At 37.3% G+C, this 6,797-nt stretch overlaps 1 non-coding gene across 1 annotated transcript; it reads right to left on the bottom strand.

The window, feature by feature from the left end:
- Window positions 1-1,307: 1,307 nt before the first annotated feature.
- On the bottom strand, window positions 1,308-1,410 carry LOC120364786 (U6 spliceosomal RNA). Its single transcript, XR_005579927.1, has one exon. It is a non-coding gene; the product is annotated as a U6 spliceosomal RNA (small nuclear RNA).
- Window positions 1,411-6,797: the final 5,387 nt, after the last annotated feature.

Genomic DNA, 6,797 nt, shown 5'->3' with positions numbered 1-6,797 from the left:
TGACATCTGATCCACACATCTGTCAGCAGCCCACTGAGCAAGCTCATAGAAACTCCAAAATGATGTTAATTATTTCAAAAAAGCAGCAGGTGTTGAGTGTGCATCTAAATTGGAACAATCCTCATGAAGTTTCATTTAACTTCACAGGTCAACATTTACAAGAATTTTTCTCTTAATTGGCAATCACTTGACAATGAGGCTGAGTAGCTCAAGCTGAAAATTTCCTGGGATTCAGTATTCAAGACTGCCTACAAATTGTGGGGAACTGCTGAAGGAGAAAGTAACAAAGCATGTCGCATTTTTAGTATACCACAGCATCAAGCTTTTTCTGGTATGTCCTTCAAAAATCTAAAAAGAATTAGATCCTTTAGATTCTTTTTGAGAACAATAAAAGTCAATTTTTAATAATTTATAACATATCCACTTATCACTTGACAATTTAAATCTGTGCTCTCTTAGAGATTTATGTTTTCCCTCTTGAGGAATTATAAATTCAATGCCTTAGTAAAAATACATGAATAAAAAATATGTATAAGAAAAATAATAGAAGTGTAATTTATGAAAAATTTTTTATGGCATAAAATATGGAATACACTTCTATAATATTAAAGATTACGGTAATAGCTAGGAATATTTTTAGATTTCTAATAAGACTTTCTGTAGATGTCTCATTGTCATATGATTTAAATTCAGGTCTTAATTTAAACAGTACAATTTATGTCTCTCATAAACTTAAATAAACTTAGTCTTTGTTGGAAAGAGTAAAAATAATGAAGTTTGGAAACAACTTGTATGTTTTAGTTGTATCAAAGAGCATAGTAAAACATGTATTAAATGGAATTGAGAACCTTGCTTAACTGATTATTCCTGGTTGAGAATTTCAGTAAAATCTATTTCAGAAACAATTTACAAACTTCACACAGAATTCTGATGAATATTCTGATGTAAAAAAGGCCACTCCAGAGCAGTGGTTCTTAATACAGTGTCCTTGAATACATATCAAAAGATTCATGGATTTGAATAAAAACATGTTGTATCTTCATTTCCCTTACTTCTAACTAGTATTTAGTATTTCCTACCATTATGGATACAGCAAAGTCAACAGTTGCATTAGCAGAACTTGTGATTTTATTCCTAACAGAAATCAGAGAAATGTTCATTAAAAATGTGATTGTTACAATAGATACCTCAAAGTATTTTTATATATTAACAACTTTAAAATGACTATAGTTATTATTATACTTATTGCTATATCTTGTTTAAAATATTTTGAAAACTTTATTTCAATATATTTAATTTTAAAAAATATTTATATAAAATTCTTAATGAATTTTCATGTTATCTTCGTGCAGGGACCACATTAAAATTCTCTGTGTCATTCCAATTTTAGCATATGTGCTGCTGAAGCAAGCATTGATGCCATTTTTAATATTATATATTTGTTCACTAATATTCTGAGAAACATAAATATACTTCATCAAACTGACAGTGGTCTATATCATAATGCAATTTTGAGATTCCCCAGCTCCACTACAGAACTTTCCTCTTTCTTTCATACTCCAAATTTGATACCAACTTGACTTGTCCTTTCTACCTTCAGACTGTATCTCAAATCCATTAACATCAATGACTTTTAATCATTTCCATTACTACTCTCTTAAGTCAAACACTTGTATTGACACAACTGCAATAGCATTTTTATCAATCTTCTTGTCTGTCCTTGACTTCCATAGCAATGTATCTCAACTAGGGGTGATTGTGACCCCTGCCAAGGACATTTAATAAATCTGTGGGCTTTTTTGGTTGTCAATGTACTAGGGTGCTGCTACTGTTAATTAAGTAGAGGTTAGAGATACTGATAACACCATACCATGCATAGACCCTACCTACACAACAAAAATTTACCTGGTCAAATGTCAACAGTGCCTAAATTGAGGAACCCTACTCTGTAGTTGTCATCACATAAGGATCATGGTAATGTTAAAAACTCCAAAACCAAAAAACAAAATGCAAGGCAAATCAGGTTCCATCCCTACATAAATCCCTTTCCACAGATTCGCATAACATTTAGAAGAAAATCCACTACTCCCTGCCGTGTCCTACAAAGTCTTGCATGACCTAGCCCCTAACTGTGTCTATGAATTTCTCTTCTCACTTACTCTGACCCAGCTACACTAGCCTTGCTTTGGTTTTAAGAGACCATGCTTTTTCTTCACTTAGAGACATTTGATACCTAAGTTCTAGAATTTAAAATGTTCTACTCCCAGATTTTTTGGGGCTTACTCATTTCTTTTAGGTATCAAAAGTCATTTCCCCTAAAATAGTAGCTCAGGGTGACCTACAAAACCTAGAATGATGTTGTGTTCAGACAGAGCTTCTGTGAAAGCATTCAATCCAAGATCACCTTAATCCAGTTTCAGAGATTGAGACTATTTGAAGCTGAGCTGCTAACCCTAAGAGGGTCCAACCAGTTCATGCTTCCGCCTAAAGTGTAACCTATTGAACAGTTTAATCCAGAGTAAGCATAGTCCGTCAGGCTTTTCTACTGGGAGGACATGGCCCAGCATGACTGCAAAAAGTCCAGCTTAATCTTTTAAGTCTCTCGGCTGTCCTATCTCTAACATGCCAAGAGCTATTATATTCTCACTTAACCCTACAGGTGATATAGTTTGGATATATGTTTCCACCCAAATCTCATGTTAAATTGTAATCCCCAGTATTAGAAGTGAGGCCTAGTGGGAGGTGATTAAATAATGGGAGTCAATTTCTCATTAATAGTTTAGTACCATTAGCTTGGTGCTATCTTTACCATAGTGAGTGATTTGTCATGAGATCTGGCTGTTTAAAATGGTGTAGCACATCACTCTCTCTATCTTGCTACTGCTTTTTCTATGTAAAGTGCCTGGTCCTTCTTTGCCTTCAGCCATGATGGCACACTTCCTAAGCCCTCCTGAAAAGCATGTACTGACATCATGCCTCACAGCCTGCACAACTGTGAGCCAATTAAACCTCTTTTCTTATTAATTATTCAGTCTCAGGTATTTCTTTATAGCAATGCATAACTAGCCTAATAAACAGAATTAATAATAAAGGGAAAAGCCTGAAGTAGGAGAAAAAAACATGAATATAAAACTAACAGAATAGTCTAAATATTCTCTGTACAACTAGCAGCAATAATGACCATGGTAATAAGAATGAGTAAAAATGTTTTTGAACAGAACACTGACTCAGTCGTTATATGTGAATGCAAGAGATTAATAAAAAGAAGTCACTGTAAGTGATTAGATTTTAAAGACCTAGAGGATAATATGGTAGAAACATTCATAGAGAGGGTACATTTTAAGTAGAATTGGTTTGCCCTGTTTGTTTAATAATTCATTCAGTGTGTGTGTGTGTGTGTGTGTGTGTGTGTGTGTGTGTGTTTAATATCTGCTATATGCCAGCCCTTAATCAGGGTGGATTGCAATCATGATTATGATTAAGGGAAGATCCTGCCCTTCAAGTATGCAAATTCTATTGGGAAAGACAGAAAAGTTAATAGAAAATTAAAGTGTGGTATATTAAGTGGTACAGTAAGGATAAGTAAGAAATATCACAGAGGAGGAATAATTATCTCAGGAAAAACAAAAAAACCTAAAGGATGAGTAGAAGTTAACTGGGAGAGGCTGGGTACGGTGGCTCACGCCTGTAATCCCAGCACTTTGGGAGGCCGAGGCAGGTGGATCATGATGTCAAGAGATCAAGACCATCCTGGTCAACATGGTGAGACCCCGTCTCTACTAAAAATACAAAAAATTAGCTGGGCATGGTGGCTCGTGCCTGTAATCCCAGTTACTCAGGAGGCTGAGGCAGGAGAATTGCCTGAACCTAGGAGGCGGAGGTTGCGGTGAGCCAAGATCACGCCATTGCACTCCAGCCTGGATTACAAGAGCAAAACTCCGTCCCCACCCCAAAAAAAAAATTAGTTGGGCATGATGGCATGGCCTGTAGTCCTACTCGGGAGGCTGAGGCAGGAGAATTGCCTGAACCCAGGAGGTAGAGGTTGTGGTGAGCCGAGATCGCACCATTGCACTCCAGCCTGGGTAACAAGAGTGAAACTCCGTCTCAAAAACAAAAAAACAAAAAACAAAGAAGTTAACTGGGAGATAGTTGGTAATAGGCCATGCTTGGAGACTAGAGAGAATGAAGCATTTTAGCAATACAGAGCAGAAAATATTGGTGACATCATGGCTTTTAGGTAAGCACAAGTCACTCAGCATGTATAGAACCATTGTTACCAAAACACTTGGCGTTTGGTCTGGGTCCTACTACTCATGGCACAGAAAGCTAATCACTGAGACAACAATTATTGCCAAGGAAAAAGGGTTTAATTGGGTGCTGCAGCCAAGGAGATGGGACATCAGTCTCAAATCCATTTTCCTAATTGACCCAAATGAGAAGTTTATATTGCAGAGAAGAAATGTAACAATGTGTAAGAAAGCAGGAACCAGAGTAGGCCAGGAAAGCATTTATGATGAATGATGGGTGCGGCAACTCATTGTCTAGATGTGGTGATCTGGTGTAAAACGAATGTAAGCTTCAAGCTTTACAACCAGAAGGATGTATTTCTATGTTAATAAAAAGAAACCATTTATGAAACTGTTGTATTTGTTTCATTATGATATGAGGTAAATAATAATAGAAAAAAGCATATTAAAAACCATGCTTTGAGAAGGCAAAGCAAGGGGACCAGATAGAACTCTCCAGCAATCACTCTCCCTGCAGAAACACCAAATTGAACAACTATCTATACAATAAAGCACTTTCATAAGAGCCAAAAATCAGGTGAGGACCACAGTATCTTGTTTTTACATTGTATTAAAAAAATACACACTTAAAAGGGAAGGAAAGACAGTCTGGCATTGCCTACACCACCTTCCCCCATCTCTCAGTAGGTCTGTATGCTTGCGGGAGGGAGACTGAAGTGGGTATGGGACTTTTCACTGAAACTCAGTGCTGCCTTGTCACAGCAGAAACACGACATAGGGCAGAATTCTGTCAATGCCTAGAGAGGGAGCATTTAGCATAACATAACCTAGAGGGGCATACTCCTCTGTTCCAGTGGTAAAGACCTGAGTTCAGGCTAGCCCCAATACAGAGCTAAAGGGCCCTGAGGTCATGAGCAAATTTGAAAGGCAATCAGATCATAAGGACTACAGTCTTTTGGCAAGTCCTGGTGCTGTGTTGGGCTTGGAGCCAGTGCATACAACTCAGTGAGACACAAGCTGTGGCAGCCAAGGGAGAGCGTGAGTCACCTCTCCCTTAACTACAGGTAGTGCAGTTCTTGATAAGTCTCCTTCCATTTGTGGAAAGGAGAGGAAAGAGTAAAGAGAACTTTAACTGGCACCTCTGGGAACCAGCTCAATCACATGTAAAGCACCAAGAAGATTTCTGAAGCCCCCAGTTCTAGGCCCTTGCTCCTAGATCACATTTCAGACACCCACTCTCCACCCCAACCTCTCTCTACCCTTCCCCTGAACCAAAGGAGAAACTGTAGCCTGAAGGAAAAGACTCAGTCCTGGTAGAATGCACCACCTGCTGAGTAAAGAACTTATAGACCTTGAATAATCATTAGTGGCAGCCAGGCAGTAGTCACCATGAACCTTGGGTGAGACCCAAGCCTGTGCCTACTGTGCAGGCTTAAGGTGTGATCTAGAACAGTCCCAACTATGGTGGCCACAGGAATGCTAGCATCACCCCGCCCACAAAACCAGACAGCCCAGCATGGAGTTGGACACTCTTTCTGTTTGGGGAAAAGTGAAGAAAGAAAATGAGAGCATTTGCCTGGTAATCCAAATAATTTTCCTGTATCTAACCCAAACCCACCAAGGCAATAAGTACCTCTATGAGGGTGCAGTAGTCACATCGTTACTGGCTTGGGGTACTCCCTAGAGCAGGTACAGTTGCAGTGACTAAAGACATCGTTCACAAAACTAAATTCCCAAATATCTAAAAGTCCTTCTTAAAAACCATGCGTACAAACAAGCCCAGAGGATGAAGATTAAAATAAACACCTGTTTAAACTGTTTAATGCTCATATATCAACAAATATCCACAAGCATCAAAAATATTCAGGAAAACATGACTTTACCAAGGAAACCATGTAAGACATCTGTGATGAATTTTGGAATGACAAAGATATGTGATATTTCATACAGATAAGTCAAAATAGTTTTTCTGAGAAAGCTTAATGAACTGCATGATAACACAGAGAAGAAATTCGGAACCTATCTCGGAGAAATTTAACAGAGGTTAAAATAATAATAAAAAAAGGAGAAATTTTAAAGCTGAAAAAAATCAAATGAAACTGAAAAATACATTAGAGTCTATGAACAACACAACTGATCAAGCAGAAGAAATAATTAGTAAGCCTGAAGATATGCTATATAAAAATATACAATCAGAGAAGTAAAAAAGGAAGACATAAGAAGGAAGCATGCCTAAAAGATCTAAAAAGTAACATTAAATTTAAAAAAGTTATTGGTCTTAATGAGAAGATAAAAAAAGAGACTGGGGTAGAAAATTTGTTCTACGAAATAACTAAGAACTTTTTAAATTTAGAGAAAAATGTTAATATTCAGGCACAAGAAAGTAATAGACCACAAAGCAGATTTAACCCAAATAGGATCAATTAAATACATTTAATAATCAAATTCCCAAAGGTAACGGATAAGGAACAGTTTCTAAAAGCAATAAGAGAAAAGAGACAACGCATAAAAGCTTCAACACTTCTAGCAGCAGACTTCTCAGTGGAAACG

Source organism: Saimiri boliviensis, chromosome 6, assembly GCF_048565385.1.
Source record: "Saimiri boliviensis isolate mSaiBol1 chromosome 6, mSaiBol1.pri, whole genome shotgun sequence".
NCBI classification, from domain to species: Eukaryota; Metazoa; Chordata; class Mammalia; order Primates; family Cebidae; genus Saimiri; species Saimiri boliviensis.
The sequence above is the reverse complement of the archived record's forward strand: the minus strand, read 5'-3'. Positions and strand labels throughout refer to the sequence as shown.